The sequence below is a fragment of the Pseudophryne corroboree genome, chromosome 1 (assembly GCF_028390025.1).
Source record: "Pseudophryne corroboree isolate aPseCor3 chromosome 1, aPseCor3.hap2, whole genome shotgun sequence".
Taxonomy (NCBI): Eukaryota; Metazoa; Chordata; class Amphibia; order Anura; family Myobatrachidae; genus Pseudophryne; species Pseudophryne corroboree.
Window position 1 is genome coordinate 689,936,758 of NC_086444.1, and position 18,471 is coordinate 689,955,228.

The 18,471-nt window shown below is 48.1% G+C and overlaps 1 protein-coding gene and 1 pseudogene across 2 annotated transcripts in view; both read right to left on the reverse strand.

The window, feature by feature from the left end:
* Nucleotides 1-18,471, reverse strand: part of CRTC1 (CREB regulated transcription coactivator 1) — a 462,675-nt gene that overhangs the window by 270,988 nt on the left and 173,216 nt on the right. The gene's annotated exons all lie outside the window — the stretch shown is intronic.
* On the reverse strand, nucleotides 1,400-1,518 carry LOC134936987 (5S ribosomal RNA; annotated as a pseudogene).

Below are 18,471 nucleotides of genomic sequence, written 5' to 3' on the forward strand. Positions count from 1 at the left end.
ACCTTGCACATATCACTGGTTTATCACTTCCTTATGCCTTCTCCAGGTTAATACATCTGCCCCTATAGGTGGCGTGCACAATTGGACCATTTATAAAAATGAACCGCTCACTATTAACTTGTAGTATTGCTTATATACAGTACAAAAGTTTTAGGCAGATATGGAAACAATGCTGCAAAGTGTAAATGCTTAAAATGTTAATAGTTTATTTTAATCAATTAACAAAATTGAAAGTGAATGAACAGAAAGTTCAATCAAATTAATATTTGGCGTGACCACCCTTTTGCCTTCAAATCATCATCAATTCTTCTAGGTACACTTGCACAGTTTTTGAAGGATCTCGGCAGGGAGGTTGTTCCAAAAGTTGTGGAGAACTAACCACAGATCTTCTGTGGGTGTAGGCTTGCTTAAATCCTTCCGTCTCTTCATGTAATCCCAGACAGACTCAATGATGTTGAGATCAGTGCTCTGTAGGGGCCATATCATAACTCCCATAACTCAGTGGTTCTTCTTTATGCTGAATACAGTTCTTAATGATATTGGCTATATGTTTGGGGGAGATAGAGATCCTGGCAGTCGGGATGCCGGCAGTTACAGGACCGACACTGGCATCCCGACAACTGGAATGCCGCAAGGGTAAATATTTTACATCTCCCCTGTCTGCTACCATAACCTGCATGGGATAGCGACTAGGGCTAAGTCACCAGTGGTGGAGGCTAGGGCTAATTCCCCCCACCCCCACCTCTAGTGCCCATGCCTAACCCCCCACGGTTACTAACCCTAACCTATCCTCAGGATGTCAGCGGACAGTGATCCACCGATGGCATACCGACTGCCAGATGCTGACCGCATACTGTATGTTTGCGGTCACTGTCCTGCCGCAGAATAAATTTGGAGCCAATCAAATGCCTCCCTGATGATATTGCATGATGGATAAGTACCTGCATGTATTTTTCAGCATTGAGGATACCATTAATCCTGACAAAATCCCCAACTCCATTTGCAGAAATGCAGACCCACACTTGCAAGGAACCTCCACCATGCTTCACTGTTGCCTGCAGACACTCATTATGTAATAAAGGGAAGAAAAGTAAAGAAAAAGTGACCTTTGTTGGGAGCACTCACTCTTGGAAACAATGTTCGTTTAATTTATGCGTAATAATGTGAATATGAGAAAATTAAAACGTAACCTTTAATTATATTAAAGTAAAATAAGAGTACACCAAAATTTCTTACTGTGTTTAAAAATATGGTTAAACAATGTAAACCATCGGTTTGAAACTAAGACTGTGAATATATAGATGAATAAATAAGGCAAAAAAATACGGCAAAAAATACCAAGCCCTCCAGGTATTGATTTCTAAGGTTAGCGCAATAGCCGATGTATTGCCATCAGAAAAACCTACAACACCTGGTATTCCTTAGTGGTCAACCACCTAAGTACTGACCAGGCCCAACACCGTATTGCTTCCAAGATCAGACGAGATTGGGCATGTGCGGTGTGGTATGGTAGTAGATTTAAGGTTGATAAGGCAAAACCCTGCAGCTGGTATGCAGCTATTAGGTACACCATAAGCCTGGTTATGATGGGCAGATGATCTCTTAATAGAGAAACATATGTTTGACCGTCATTGCACCAAATTGTACCCCAAATGTATAGGTATACGGAGGTTTAAATCATATGGTCAATGAGTTTTGCCGACAGGAACCGCCTGTATGTTGCTTTTTGTGCTGTGCAACATCATTAAGAATGGGTTTTTATCGTTTGATAAGGCAAAGATAAATATTTTGTTACACTGAGGACATGCCAACAAAATTAGTAAACATCCAAGCATAAATATGTTTGAAGTAATATAGTGTCATTATAGCTGAAACTGAATTGATCTAGAACATTCCACCTTCCTCCCCCTCCACCCTCACAAAAGGTATAGGGCAGGAAATGAAAATGGACCAGAAAGCATATTTGTCAGCTGAGAAGACAGATTTGAAAAAGTGGATTAGGTAGATAGGAAATATATCTCCAGAGACACAATCTCTATTATCCACAGAAAGGCTAACTAACCCAGTAGAGCCTGAGGTACTGTCTTTGTAACAATATTGTCGAGCTAGTATGCTTTCAATAAAACAATTAAGCATGTATCCACAATGTATCAATCAAAATTGTGACATATGTCCATGCCAGGTATCATATTGTATTGTCATAACAAGGGTATATACTCTGGTTTTATGCCTGTATTTAAAACCAGTGTAGACAAAACCCGGTGCTGATTTCACAGGAATAAGAGAGTGACAACACCTGTACATTAATTGCCACAATCCTGAATGGTAGCGGATTATTCCTGATTATAATGTGTCAGCCACATGAGGGCACAGTGTCACCATATATTATTATAGCATCAAAAAAGCAAAAAGTTTGCCATATATAATAAATAATGCCTTTAGTGGATGGCATAGATTTGCCGGTAAGGACCAGTGCACATAGCGTTAAATTACATTAGTGCGTGGCTGGAGAGCGGGAGACCAATGGTGTGCAGGATAAGAAAAAATTTATACTTATGACCAAATGGTGTATGTTTCCTGCTCGCTAAGTGCCGCTGACCGCTCGACTTCACGAGCTGTATGTCTATGCGGCTCGCCTGGTCTCCTCTCCTGCCGGTCTGCTGGTCACGTGAGCGCGCTCACCGTGACCACGTCCACCTCCCCGACGTACGTTTCACAGTTGCTTGTTCACGGGTAGTGTCACTTATTATGGTAAAGCTCTCCAGCCCTTCAGAGAACAAACTGCCTTCTGTTACAGCCAAATATTTCACATTTTGACTCATCAGTCCAGAGCGCATGCTGCCATTTTGCTGCATAGTAGATTCGCTTGACCTTGTTTTCCACATTGAAGGTATTGATTTTTGGACACAATTCTTCCATGAAGACTTCTTTATTAACAGTAGATGAGTGCACCTAGAAGAACTGATGCAGTTTTGAAGGCAAAGGGTGGTCACAACACGTATTGATTTGATTTAGATTTCTCTTGTGTTCATTCACTTTGAATTTTGTATATATATATATATATATATATATATATATATATATATATATATATATATATATAAATAATTTTTTTTTATTTTTTTATTTACTGTATATGCTACCATTTGCAATCTGTCAGATTCCAGCCACTCAAATAGTACTTTAGGGCAAATGTGAAAGCTAAATCAGGTTAACAGTATACAGATTAAGGGGTATATGCAATTGCGGTTGAATTCCGGCTGGAATTCGACAGTTTTTAAATTCGACAGTCAGACACCCTCCCGCTGGGACCCGAATTCGACATATTCAATAAAAAACGGATTAGACAGTCCCGCTGTCGAAAAACGGACCAATTGACGATAGTGTGCGTCCTGGATTCGACTTCATGGACGTCACAAAACTGTGTAAAAAATCGTGGAAAAAAATGCGTGTGGGGTCCCCCCTCCTAAGCATAGCCAGCCTCGGGCTCTTTGAGCCGGTCCTGGTTGTAAAAATATGGGGGGGGGGGAAATGACAGAGGATCCCCCGTATTTTCACAACCAGCACCGGGCTCTGCGACCGGTCCTGGTGCCAAAAATACGGGGGACAAAAAACGTAGGGGTCCCGCGTATTTTTAACACCAGCACCGGTCACCACTAGTCAGAGAGATAATGCCACAGCCGGGGGACACTTTTATATCGGTCCCTGCGGCCGTGGCATTAAATCTTTAACTAGTCACCACTGGCCGGGGTACCCTGGAGGAGTGGGGACCCCTTAAAATCAAGGGGTCCCCCCCCCCCCCTCCAGCCACCCAAGGGCCAGGGGTTTAGCCCGAGGCTGTCCCCCCCCCCCCATCCAAGGGTTGCGGATGGGGGGCTGATAGCCAAGTGACAAAAAATAAGAATTTACTTACCGATAATTCTATTTCTCATAGTCCGTAGTGGATGCTGGGAACTCCGAAAGGACCATGGGGAATAGCGGATCCGCAGGAGACTGGGCACAAAAGTAAAAGCTTTAGGACTAGCTGGTGTGCACTGGCTCCTCCCCCTATGACCCCCCTCCAAGCCTCAGTTAGGATACTGTGCCCGGACGAGCGTACACAATAAGGAAGGATTTTGAATCCCGGGTAAGACTCATACCAGCCACACCAATCACACCGTACAACCTGTGATCTGAACCCAGTTAACAGCATGATAACAGAGGAGCCTCTGAAAAGATGGCTCACAACAATAATAACCCGATTTTTGTAACTATGTACAAGTAATGCAGACAATCCGCACTTGGGATGGGCGCCCAGCATCCACTACGGACTATGAGAAATAGAATTATCGATAAGTAAATTCTTATTTTCTCTGACGTCCTAGTGGATGCTGGGAACTCCGAAAGGACCATGGGGATTATACCAAAGCTCCCAAACGGGCGGGAGAGTGCGAATGATAGAACTCCAGGTCCTCCTCAGCCAGGGTATCAAATTTGTAGAATTTAGCAAACGTGTTTGCCCCTGACCAAGTAGCTGCTCGGCAAAGTTGTAAAGCCGAGACCCCTCGGGCAGCCGCCCAAGATGAGCCCACTTTCCTTGTGGAATGGGCTTTTACAGATTTTGGCTGTGGCAGGCCTGCCACAGAATGTGCAAGCTGAATTGTACTACAAATCCAACGAGCAATAGTCTGCTTAGAAGCAGGAGCACCTAGCTTGTTGGGTGCATACAGGATAAACAGCGAGTCAGATTTTCTGACTCCAGCCGTCCTGGAAACATATTTTCAGGGCCCTGACTACGTCCAGCAACTTGGAATCCTCCAAGTCCCTAGTAGCCGCAGGTACCACAATAGGCTGGTTTAAGTGAAACGCTGAAACCACCTTAGGGAGAAATTGAGGACGAGTCCTCAATTCTGCCCTGTCCGTATGAAAAATTAGGTAAGGGCTTTTATAGGATAAAGCCGCCAATTCTGAGACACGCCTGGCTGAAGCCAGGGCTAACAGCATTACCACTTTCCATGTGAGATATTTTAAGTCCACAGTGGTGAGTGGTTCAAACCAATGTGATTTTAGGAACCCCAAAACTACATTGAGATCCCAAGGTGCCACTGGAGGCACAAAAGGAGGCTGTATATGCAGTACCCCCTTGACAAACGTCTGAACTTCAGGGACTGAAGCTAGTTCTTTCTGGAAGAAAATCGACAGGGCCGAAATTTGAACCTTAATGGACCCTAATTTGAGGCCCATAGACAGTCCTGTTTGCAGGAAATGCAGGAAACGACCCAGTTGAAATTCCTCTGTAGGGGCCTTCCTGGCCTCGCACCACGCAACATATTTACGCCAAATACGGTGATAATGTTGTATGGTTACATCCTTCCTGGCTTTGATCAGGGTAGGGATGACTTCATCCGGAATGCCTTTTTCCTTCAGGATCCGGCGTTCAACAGCCATGCCGTCAAACGCAGCCGCGGTAAGTCTTGGAACAGACAGGGTCCCTGCTGGAGCAGGTCCTTTCTTAGAGGTAGAGGCCACGGGTCCTCCGTGAGCATCTCTTGAAGTTCCGGGTACCAAGTCCTTCTTGGCCAATCCGGAGCCACGAGTATAGATCTTACTCCTCTCCTTCTTATGATTCTCAGTACCTTGGGTATGAGAGGCAGAGGAGGGAACACATACACTGACTGGTACACCCACGGTGTCACCAGAGCGTCTACAGCTATTGCCTGAGGGTCCCTTGACCTGGCGCAATATCTGTCTAGTTTTTTGTTGAGGCGGGACGCCATCATGTCCACCTTTGGTTTTTCCCAACGGTTCACAATCATGTGGAAGACTTCTGGGTGAAGTCCCCACTCCCCCGGGTGGAGGTCGTGTCTGCTGAGGAAGTCTGCTTCCCAGTTGTCCACTCCCGCAATGAACACTGCTGACAGTGCTATCACATGATTTTCCGCCCAGCGAAGAATCCTTGCAACTTCCGTCATTGCCCTCCTGCTTCTTGTGCCGCCCTGTCTGTTTACGTGGGCGACTGCCGTGATGTTGTCCGACTGGATCAACACCGGCTGACCCTGAAGCAGAGGCCTTGCTTGACTTAGGGCATTGTAAATGGCCCTTTGTTCCAGGATATTTATGTGAAATGACGTTTCCATGCTTGACCACAAGCCCTGGAAATTTCTTCCCTGTGTGACTGCTCCCCAGCCTCTCAGGCTGGCATCCGTGGTCACCAGGACCCAGTCCTGAATGCCGAATCTGCGGCCCTCTAGAAGATGAGCACTCTGCAACCACCACAGGAGAGACACCCTTGTCCTTGGAGACAGGGTTATCCGCTGATGCATCTGAAGATGCGATCCGGACCATTTGTCCAGCAGATCCCACTGAAAAGTTCTTGCGTGGAATCTGCCGAATGGAATCGCTTCGTAAGAAGCCACCATTTTTCCCAGGACCCTTGTGCATTGATGCACTGACACTTGACCTGGTTTTAGGAGGTTCCTGACTAGCTCGGATAACTCCCTGGCTTTCTCCTCCGGGAGAAACACCTTTTTCTGGACTGTGTCCAGAATCATCCCTAGGAACAGCAGACGTGTCGTCGGAATCAGCTGCGATTTTGGAATATTTAGAATCCACCCGTGCTGTCGTAGTACTACTTGAGATAGTGCTACTCCGACCTCTAACTGTTCCCTGGACCTTGCCCTTATCAGGAGATCGTCCAAGTAAGGGATAATTAAGACGCCTTTTCTTCGAAGAAGAATCATCATTTCGGCCATTACCTTGGTAAAGACCCGGGGTGCCGTGGACAATCCAAACGGCAGCGTCTGAAACTGATAATGACAGTTCTGTACCACAAACCTGAGGTACCCTTGGTGAGAAGGGCAAATTGGGACATGGAGGTAAGCATGCTTGATGTCCAGAGACACCATATAGTCCCCTTCTTCCAGGTTCGCTATCACTGCTCTGAGTGACTCCATCTTGAATTTGAACCTTTGTATGTAAGTGTTCAAGGATTTCAGATTTAAAATAGGTCTCACCGAGCCGTCCGGCTTCGGTACCACAAACAGCGTGGAATAATACCCCTTTCCCTGTTGTAGGAGGGGTACCTTGATTATCACCTGCTGGGAATACAGCTTGTGAATGGCTTCCAATACCGCCTCCCTGTCGGAGGGAGACGTTGGTAAAGCAGACTTCAGGAACCGGCGAGGGTGAGACGTCTCGAATTCCAATTTGTACCCCTGAGATACTACCTGCAGGATCCAGGGGTCCACTTGCGAGTGAGCCCACTGCGCGCTGAAATTCTTGAGACGACCCCCCACCGTACCTGAGTCCGCTTGTAAGGCCCCAGCGTCATGCTGAGGACTTGGCAGAAGCGGGGGAGGGCTTCTGTTCCTGGGAAGAGGCTGCCTGCTGCAGTCTTTTCCCCTTCCTCTGCCCCGGGGCAGATATGAGTGTCCTTTTGCCCGCTTGCCCTTATGGGGACGAAAGGACTGAGCCTGAAAAGACGGTGTCTTTTTCTGCTGAGAGGTGACCTGGGGTAAAAAGGTGGATTTCCCAGCCGTTGCCGTGGCCACCAGGTCCGATAGACCGACCCCAAATAACTCCTCCCCTTTATACGGCAATACTTCCATATGCCGTTTGGAATCCGCATCACCTGACCACTGTCGCGTCCATAACCCTCTTCTGGCAGAAATGGACAGCGCACTTACTCTTGATGCCAGAGTGCAAATATCCCTCTGTGCATCTCGCATATATAGAAATGCATCCTTTAAATGCTCTATAGTCAATAATATACTGTCCCTGTCCAGGGTATCAATATTTTCAGTCAGGGAATCCGACCAAGCCACCCCAGCACTGCACATCCAGGCTGAGGCGATTGCTGGTCGCAGTATAATACCAGTATGTGTGTATATACTTTTAAGGATATTTTCCAGCTTCCTATCAGCTGGTTCCTTGAGGGCGGCCGTATCAGGAGACGGTAACGCCACTTGTTTTGATAAGCGTGTGAGCGCCTTATCTACCCTTGGGGGTGTTTCCCAACGCGCCCTAACCTCTGGCGGGAAAGGGTATAATGCCAATAATTTTTTAGAAATTAGCAATTTTTTATCGGGGGAAACCCACGCTTCATCACACACCTCATTTAATTCATCTGATTCAGGAAAAACTATGGGTAGTTTTTTCACACCCCACATAATACCCTTTTTTGTGGTACTTGTAGTATCAGAAATGTTCAAAACCTCCTTCATTGCCGTGATCATGTAACGTGTGGCCCTACTGGAAAATACGTTTGTTTCCTCACCGTCGACACTGGAGTCAGTGTCCGTGTCTGGGTCTGTGTCGACCATCTGAGGTAACGGGCGCTTTAGAGCCCCCGACGGTGTTTGAGACGCCTGTACAGGTAATAACTGATTTGCCGGCTGTCTCATGTCGTCAACAGTCTTTTGTAAAGTGCTGACGCTATCACGTAATTCCTTCCATACGACCATCCAGTCAGGTGTCGACTCCCTAGGGGGTGACATCACTATTACAGGCAATTGCTCCGCCTCCATACCATTTTCCTCCTCATACATGTCGACAACGTACCGACACACAGCACACACACAGGGAATGCTCTGATAGAGGACAGGACCCCACTAGCCCTTTGGGGAGACAGAGGGAGAGTTTGCCAGCACACACCAGAGCGCTATATATATATATATATACAGGGATAACCTTATATAAGTGTTTTTCCCCTTATATAGCTGTATTGATTTATCTGCCAAATTAGTGCCCCCCCTCTCTTGTTTTACCCTGTTTCTGTAGTGCAGGACTGCAGGGGAGAGTCAGGGAGCTTCCCTCCAACGGAGCTGTGAGGGAAAATGGCGCCAGTGTGCTGAGGAGATAGGCTCCGCACCTTTCTCGGCGGCCTTTCTCCCGCTTTTTTGAGGAAAAACTGGCAGGGGTTAAATGCATCCATATAGCCCAGGAGCTATATGTGATGTATTTTTTGCCATCTAAGGTATTTTTATTGCGTCTCAGGGCGCCCCCCCCCAGCGCCCTGCACCCTCAGTGACCGGAGTGTGAAGTGTGCTGAGAGCAATGGCGCACAGCTGCGGTGCTGTGCGCTACCTTATTGAAGACAGGACGTCTTCTGCCGCCGATTTTCCGGACCTCTTCTGCTCTTCTGGCTCTGTAAGGGGGACGGCGGCGCGGCTCTGGGACCCATCCATGGCTGGGCCTGTGATCGTCCCTCTGGAGCTAATGTCCAGTAGGCTAAGAAGCCCAATCCACTCTGCACGCAGGTGAGTTCGCTTCTTCTCCCCTTAGTCCCTCGATGCAGTGAGCCTGTTGCCAGCAGGTCTCACTGAAAATAAAAAACCTAATTTAAACTTTTACTCTAAGCAGCTCAGGAGAGCCACCTAGATTGCACCCTTCTCGTTCGGGCACAAAAATCTAACTGAGGCTTGGAGGGGGGTCATAGGGGGAGGAGCCAGTGCACACCAGCTAGTCCTAAAGCTTTTACTTTTGTGCCCAGTCTCCTGCGGAGCCGCTATTCCCCATGGTCCTTTCGGAGTTCCCAGCATCCACTAGGACGTCAGAGAAATAAAGAATATTGTTTTTTGTAGCAGAACTACAAGTGCCAGCAAGCTGGTACTTGGAGAACCACAAGTACCAGCATGCGGGGGGGGGGACGGGCCCGCTGGTACCTGTAGTTCTACTGCAAAAAAATACCCAAACAAAAACAGTACACGCACACCGTGAAAGTAAAACTTTATTACATACATGCACGCCGACACACATACTTACCTATGTTCACACGCCGACTCGGTCCACTTCTCCAAGTAGAATCCACGGTGTACCTGAAAATAAAATTATACTCACCATAATTCAGTGTAGATCTGTCCTCTTCTTTTTTGTAATCCACGTACTTGGCAAAAAAACAAACCGGAAAACCCGATCCACGCACTGAAAGGGGTCCCATGTTTACCCCGGCCAGTGGTGACTAGTTGGGGATTTAATGCCACAGCCGCAGGGACCGTGTCCCCCGGCTGTGGCATTATCTCTCCAGCTAGTGGAGCCCGGTGCTGGTGTGAAAAATACGGGTGACCCCTACGTCTTTTGTCCCCCGTATTTTTTGCACCAGGACCGGACGCAGAGCCTGGTGCTGGTTGTGAAAATACGGGGGATCCCCTGTCATTATTCCTCCCATATTTTTACAACCAGGACCGGCTCAAAGAGCCCAAGGCTGGTTATCCTTAGGAGGGGGGACCCCACGCATTTTTAACCCATTCCCACTGAAAAATATGCTCTGATCTCTCCATATTATTTTAGTCAGTAAAAAAAATAAAAATAAGATTTTACTCACCGGTAAATCTATTTCTCGTAGTCCGTAGTGGATGCTGGGGACTCCGTAAGGACCATGGGGAATAGACGGGCTCCGCAGGAGACTGGGCACTCTAAAGAAAGATTTAGTACTATCTGGTGTGCACTGGCTCCTCCCTCTATGCCCCTCCTCCAGACCTCAGTTAAGGAAACTGTGCCCGGAAGAGCAGACATTATAAGGAAAGGATTTTGGAATCCCAGGTAAAACTCATACCAGCCACACCAATCACACCGTATAACTTGTGATACACTTATCCAGTCAACAGTATGAACGACAACAGGGAATCAAACAATGGATGCCAACATAACATAACCCATTATTAAGCAATAACTATATACACGTATTGCAGAAAGTCCGCACTAGGGACGGGCGCCCAGCATCTACTACGGACTACGAGAAATAGATTTACCGGTGAGTAAAATCTTATTTTCTCTAACGTCCTAGTGGATGCTGGGGACTCCGTAAGTACCATGGGGATTATACCAAAGCTCCCAAACGTGCGGGAGAGTGCGGATGACTCTGCAGCACCGAATGGGCAAACTCAAGGTCCTCCTCAGCCAGGGTATCAAACTTGTAGAATTTTGCAAATGTGTTTGAACCCGACCAAGTAGCAGCTCGGCAAAGCTGTAATGCCGAGACCCCTCGGGCAGCCGCCCAAGTAGAGCCCACCTTCCTTGTGGAATGGGCTTTCACTGATTTTGGATGCGGCAATCCAGCCGCAGAATGAGCCTGCTGAATCGTGTTACAGATCAAGCGGGCAACGGTTTGCTTTGAAGCAGGAACACCCAACTTGTTGGGGGCATACAGGATAAACAGCGAGTCAGTTTTCCTGACTCCAGCCGTTCTGGCTACATAAATCTTCAAAGCCCTGACTACATCTAGTAACCTGGAATCCTCCAAGTCACGAGTAGCCGCAGGCACTACAATAGGTTGGTTCAAATGAAAAGATGACACCACCTTTGGCAGAAATTGGGGACGAGTCCGTAATTCTGCCCTGTCCACATGGAAAACCAGATAGGGGCTTTTACACGACAAAACCGCCAATTCTGACACACGCCTAGCCGAAGCTAAGGCCAATAGCATGACCACCTTCCACGTGAGATACTTTAGCTCCACGGTCTTAAGTGGCTCAAACCAGTGGGATTTCAGGAAACCCAACACCACGTTGAGATCCCAAGGTGCCACTGGTGGCACAAAAGGGGGCTGAATATGCAGCACTCCCTTAACAAACGTCTGAACTTCAGGAAGAGAAGCCAGTTCCTTTTGAAAGAAAAACGATAGGGCCGAAATCCGGACCTTTATGGATCCCAACTTCAAGCCCATAGTCACTCCAGACTGTAGAAAGTGCAGAAATCTGCCCAGTTGGAATTCCTCTGGAGGGGCCTTCCTGGCCTCACACCAAGCAACATATTTTCGCCATATGCGGTGATAATGTTTTGCGGTCACGTCCTTCCTAGCCTTTATCAGCGTAGGAATAACTTCCTTTGGAATGCCTTTCTCCGCTAGGATCCGGCGTTCAACCGCCATGCCGTCAAACGCAGCCGCGGTAAGTCTTGGAACAGGCAGGGCCCCTGTTGCAACAGGTCCTGTCTGAGAGGCAGAGGCCATGGTTCCTCTGTGAGCATGTCTTGCAGTTCCGGGTACCAAGTCCTTCTTGGTCAATCCGGAACAATGAGTATTGTTCTCACTCCTCTTCTTACGATTCTCAGCACCTTGGGTATGAGAGGAAGAGGAGGAAACACATAGACCGACTGGAACACCCACGGTGTTACCAGGGCGTCCACAGCTATCGCCTGAGGGTCCCTTGACCTGGCGCAATACATTTGTAGCTTTTTGTTGAGACGGGACGCCATCATGTCTATCTGTGGCAGTTCCCATCGATTTGTAATCTGAGTGAAGATTTCGTGATGAAGTCCCCACTCTCCCGGGTGAAGGTCGTGCCTGCTGAGGAAGTCTGCTTACCAGTTGTCCACCCCCGGAATGAACACTGCTGACAGTGCTTGCACGTGATTCTCCGCCCACCGAAGAATCCTGGTGGCTTCCGCCATCGCGACTCTGCTTCTTGTGCCGCCCTGGCGGTTTACATGAGCCACCGCGGTGATGTGGTCTGACTGAATCAGCACCGGTTGGTTGCGAAGCAAGAGCTCCGCTTGACTCAGGGCGTTGAATATGGCCCTTAGTTCCAGGATATTTATGTGCAGACAAGCCTCCTGACTTGACCACAACCCTTGGAAATTTCTTTCCTGAGTGACTGCCCCCCACCGTCGGAGGCTCGCATCCGTGGTCACCAGGAACCAGTCCTGTATGCCGAACCTGCGGCCCTCGAGAAGGTGAGCACTCTGTAGCCACCACAGAAGAGACACCCTGGCCCTGGGGGACAGGGTGATCAGCCGATGCATCTGAAGATGCGATCCGGACCATTTGTCCAACAGATCCCATTGAAAGATCCTCGCATGGAACCTGCCGAAGGGAATGGCTTCGTACGATGCCACCATCTTTCCCAGGACTCGCGTGCAGCGATGCACCGACACCTGTTTCGGTTTTAAGAGGTCTCTGACTAGAGTCACGAGCTCTTGAGCCTTCTCCTCCGGGAGAAACACCTTCTTCTGGTCTGTGTCCAGAATCATGCCCAGAAAGGGCAGACGCGTCGTAGGAATCAGCTGCGACTTTGGGATATTCAGAATCCAGCCATGCTGTTGCAACACTTCCTGAGAGTGCGCTACGCTGATCTGCAACTGCTCCCTGGACCTCGCCTTTATGAGGAGATCGTCCAAGTATGGGATAACTGTGACTCCTTGCTTTCTCAGGATCACCATCATTTCTGCCATTACTTTGGTAAATATTCTCGGTGCCGTGGAGAGCCCAAACGGCAACGTCTGGAATTGGTAATGACAGTCCTGTACCACAAATCTGAGGTACTCCTGATGAGGTGGATAAATGGGGACATGCAGGTAAGCATCCTTGATGTCCAGAGACACCATAAAACCCCCCTCTTCCAGGCTTGCAATGACCGCTCTGAGCAATTCCATTTTGAACTTGAATCTTTTCAGATAAATGTTCAGGGACTTCAAATTTAATATAGGTCTGACCGAACCGTCCGGTTTCGGTACCACAAACATTGTGGAATAGTATCCCTTTCCCTGTTGAAGAAGGGGAACCTTTACCACCACCTGCTGGAGAAATAGCTTGTGAATCGCCGCTACCACTACTTCCCTTTCTATGGGGGAAGCTGGCAGGGCCGATTTTAGGTAACGTTGAGGGGGCATCACCTCGAATTCCAGCTTGTATCCCAGAGACACAATCTGTATAGCCCAGGGATCCACCCGTGAGCGAACCCACTGGTGGCTGAAATGTCGGAGACGCGCCCCCATCGCTCCTGGCTCCACCCGTGGAGCCCCAGCGTCATGCAGTGGATTTAGTGTAAGCCGGGGAGGACTTCTGTTCCTGGGAACTAGCTGTAAGGTGCAGCTTTTTTCCTCTACCCCTGCCTCTAGCAAGAAAGGAAGCACCTCTGACCTTCTTGCTTCTTTGTGCGCGAAAGGACTGCATTTGGTAATACGGTGCTTTCTTAGGTTGTGAGGGAATATATGGCAAAAAGTTTGACTTCCCAGCAGTAGCTGTGGAAACCAGGTCCGAGAGACCGTCCCCAAACAATTCCTCACCCTTGTAAGGTAACACCTCCATGTGTTTTTTGGAGTCGGCATCACCTGTCCACTGCAGAGTCCACAGGACCCTCCTGGCAGAAATTGACATTCATTAATTCTAGAGACCAGTAGGCAAATGTCCCTCTGGGCATCCCTCATATATAGGACAGTGTCTTTTATATGCCCCAGGGTCAGCATAATGGTATCCCTGTCCAAGGTATCCATTTCCTCAGACAGATTATCTGTCCACGCTGCTACAGCACTACACATCCACGCCGACGCAATTGCCGGCCTCAGTAGAGTCCCTGAATGTGTATAAACAGATTTCAGGATACTTTCCTGCTTTCTATCTGCAGGATCCTTTAGGGCGGCCGTATCCTGTGATGGCAGGGCCACCTTCTTAGATAAGCGTGTGAGAGCTTTATCTACCCTAGGGGAGGATTCCCAGCGCACCCTGTCCTCTGGCGGGAAAGGGTACGCCATAAGTAACCTTTTGGAAATCAGGACTTTCTTATCAGGGGAATCCCACGCTCTTTCACATAACTCATTTAACTCATGTGAAGGGGGAAAAGTCACCTCTTGCTTTTTCTCCCCATACATATAAACCCTCTTGTCAGGGACAGGGTTTACCTCTGATATGTGTAAAACATCCTTCATCGCTATAATCATGTAGCGGATAGCTTTTGTCATTTTCGGTTGCAATTTTGCCTCATCGTCGTCGACACTGGAGTCAGAATCCGTGTTGACATCTGTGTCAACCATTTTGGATAGTGGGCGCTTTTGAGACCCTGAGGGCTTCTGCGCTGTAGGATCAGGCATGGGTTGAGACCCCGACTGGCCCAAGGTATCAGCTTTATCCAACCTTTTATGTAAGGAGTTTACATTATCATTTAACACCTTCCACATATCCATCCAATCAGGTGTCGGCACCGGCGGCGGCGACACGTCATTCAACTGCACTTGCTCTGCCTCCACATAGCCCTCTTCGTCAAACATGTCAACACACGCGTACCGACACACCACACACACAGGGGAAGCTCTAAATGAGGACAGGACCCCCACAAGGCCGTTTGGAGAGACAGAGAGAGAGTATGCCAGCACACACCCCAGCGCTATATGACCCAGGAATCACACAGTAACTTAGTGTTTACCCAGTAGCTGCTGTATTATGATTAATGCACCTAAATTTATGTGCCCCCCCTCTCTTTTTTACCCTTCTACCGTGATTCTGCTGGGGAGAGCCTGGGGAGCTTCCTCTCAGCGGAGCTGTGGAAGGAAAATGGCGCTGGTGAGTGCTGAGGAAGAAGGCCCTGCCCCCTCAGCGGCGGGCTTCTGTCCCGCGATTTTGTGTAAAATTAATGGCGGGGGCTCATGCATATAACAGTGTCCAACTGTATATATGCAGCTTTCCCCATGAGGTATCAATTGCTGCCCAGGGCGCCCCCCCCCCTGTGCCCTACAGTGACCGGAGTGTGTGGGTTAGTGTGGGCGCAATGGCGCACAGCTGCAGTGCTGTGCGCTACCTCATGTGAAGACAGGAGTCTTCTGCCGCCGATTTCGATGTCTTCTTTGCTTCTGCCGGCTTCTGTCTTCTGGCTCTGCGAGGGGGACGGCGGCGCGGCTCCGGGAACGGACGACAAGGTCAGGTCCTGTGTTCGATCCCTCTGGAGCTAATGGTGTCCAGTAGCCTAAGAAGCGCAACCTAGCCGCAGTTAGTAGGTTTGCTTCTCTCCCCTCAGTCCCCCGTAGCAGAGAGTCTGTTGCCAGCAGAAGCTCTGAAAATAAAAAACCTAACTAAAATACTTTCTTATTAGCAAGCTCAGGAGAGCTCACTAAAAGCACCCAGCTCTGTCCGGGCACAGATTCTAACTGAGGTCTGGAGGAGGGGCATAGAGGGAGGAGCCAGTGCACACCAGATAGTACTAAATCTTTCTTTAGAGTGCCCAGTCTCCTGCGGAGCCCGTCTATTCCCCATGGTCCTTACGGAGTCCCCAGCATCCACTAGGACGTTAGAGAAATATTGTTTTAAAATATATAAATAATACTTGTGGCTCTTAATAGCCAAACCAAGTGCATAATCCCTTCTAATATAAATAGATATGCTATTAGCAATAAAAAAAAAAAAACACCAAAAAAAACATGTTTTTAAAAAACTTTATTAGATTCCGTAAGCAAAATGAGGCGGACTGAAATTGACGAAAAAATTACTGTCGAAAAGCACTGTTGTCGAATCGACATTCTTCAATTGAACATACTTTTGTCGAAAAGCTGCATTTTTACCATTGCAGACATGTCGAATTTGAGTAAATGTCGAATTGCAAAAAGTCAAATCTGAAACGGCAGGTTTTCTGTCGAAAAGTACTGTATTGCATTGTCGAATATTTTTTTTTGTCGAAAATGCCCGTTTTTCGACATTTGCGGCTATTCGACCGCAATTGCATATACCCCTAAATGTGTAAAAAAAAAAAAAAAAGGATGAAAGAACATTGATGAAACATCGCAAAATATCACCCGCAGCTTCATCGGCAGTAATTAAATATCCCCCGTAGACTGCTAATCCCTTCCCTGCTGGATGTGCAGAACTCATCTTAAGCACTGCAAGAGTTAAAATGGGAGAGGGGTAAACTTACCTAAAAGTCTCCCCCATATAATTTCTGATGTTCAGACCTGGGAAGATTGAGGAGGAATTCACATCAGACCTGTGAAACTATAATTAATCTGCACCCCTTCTAGGCAAAACAAGATTATCCATGTTCCATCCCCCCATCCTGGTACCACAAATTCAGGGATAACCTTGTGTGAAAGAGGGGAAAATCCCTCTTCTCAAATTATGTAACCCATGGTTAAGTATTCTCTTGTGGCCTTTAGATAACAATCCTGAACTGCAGAAATTATTATGAAACTTAGGTGTGTGTGGGGGGGGGGGGGATTTCCTCCACTATTTCAGGAACTTTTATTTCAGTGAGAAGAGTCCCATTGGGGCAGATGTATTAACCTGGAGAAGGCATAAGGAAGTGATAAACCAGTGACATGTGTAAGGTGATAAAGGCAGCAGCCAATCAGATCCTAACTGTTAATTTACATATTGGAGCTGATTGGCTGGTCTCTTTATCACCTTGCACATATCACTGGTTTATCACTTCCTTATGCCTTCTCCAGGTTAATACATCTGCCCCATAATTCCTTAGTGGTTATTATTTGATGATCCTTTTTGATCAACAGACCATATAATCATGTACTGCACAAATACTGGAAAGTCCCCTTTTTCATATAAAGGTGGGTACACACTAATAGATATATCTGCAGATCAATTGATCTGCAGATATATCTATGGACGGATCGGGCAGTGTGTTCAGCATACACACTGCCCGATCCGTCGGGGACTGACGTCATGAACTGGGCGGGCGTGTACACACGTCCGCCCAGTTCAGCTATCACTCACCGCCAGCCGCTGCAGCATGTGTACGGGCGGTCCGTACACACACAGCGACGCGCCAATATATCGGTAGAGATATTGGCCGTCGGCTGTGCTGCGCGGCCGACGCAACACGTCTGTGAACGACGGAGTTCACAGACGTATCGGCCGTACACACTGGCCGACGGTCCCGCGATATATCGGCCGTTCAAGAGAACGACCGATATATCGACCAGTGTGTACGGGCCTTAAGATGACCCCTTAGTATTCGTTGTCAAAAGACAATAATACACTATCCTAAAGAAAAGTGTTAGGAATTCTAAAGACAAAGTGGCCTAGCTTATCCCTATACAGGCATCAAAAAACATAAGGATAACCTCTATTTGATAGAGTGTTTTTTTTTTTTTTTAAGTTGACCATATATATCCTATATATTAGCCCAGATCTGTGACTTTGTGCCTCATTTGCTAACGCTGGGTGGAGTCACAACGCTGGGCGGAGTCACAAATCTGGGCAATTCTATAGGAGTGTAACAGCAGAAGCAGATGGTATGAGCATGGCACAGGCAGGGGTGTGTGAGGGGGTATGCCGTACAGACAGACGGGCACCGGCTCACTGTGTGCTTGACCCCCCACATCAGCATACTCAGCAGGGGCTCTCTTACGCGGTCACCTGCCGCTGTGCAGGTTCCGTACTGCCTCTGTTATCTCCAGCCCCGGCAACCTGGGGGCTAACCAGTCACTCCCAGTCTCCCCTTACCACAGTGCCCGGCAGCCGCGCGAGGTCCGCGGTGTGACTGAGGAGTGGGGGGAGGGATGCTGGTGGGCAGAGGAAGCAGGACTCCAGCCTGAGAGAGGCAGCCATGCCAGCAGCAGCATCAGATCCCAACAGGCTGGAGTGTGACAGCAGCAGCCAGCAGCGGTGACTCCGGAAAGACACATATGTCTGTCACTGTCACCACTGTTTTGTCCCTAATACCAATCTCTCCCGTGCCCTGTGTTCTGTCATGTCCCTGTCACCCCTGGCCTTGCCCTGTCACCCTTATCCTGGCCCTTTCACCCTTATCCTGGACCTGTCACCCTTTTCCTGACCCT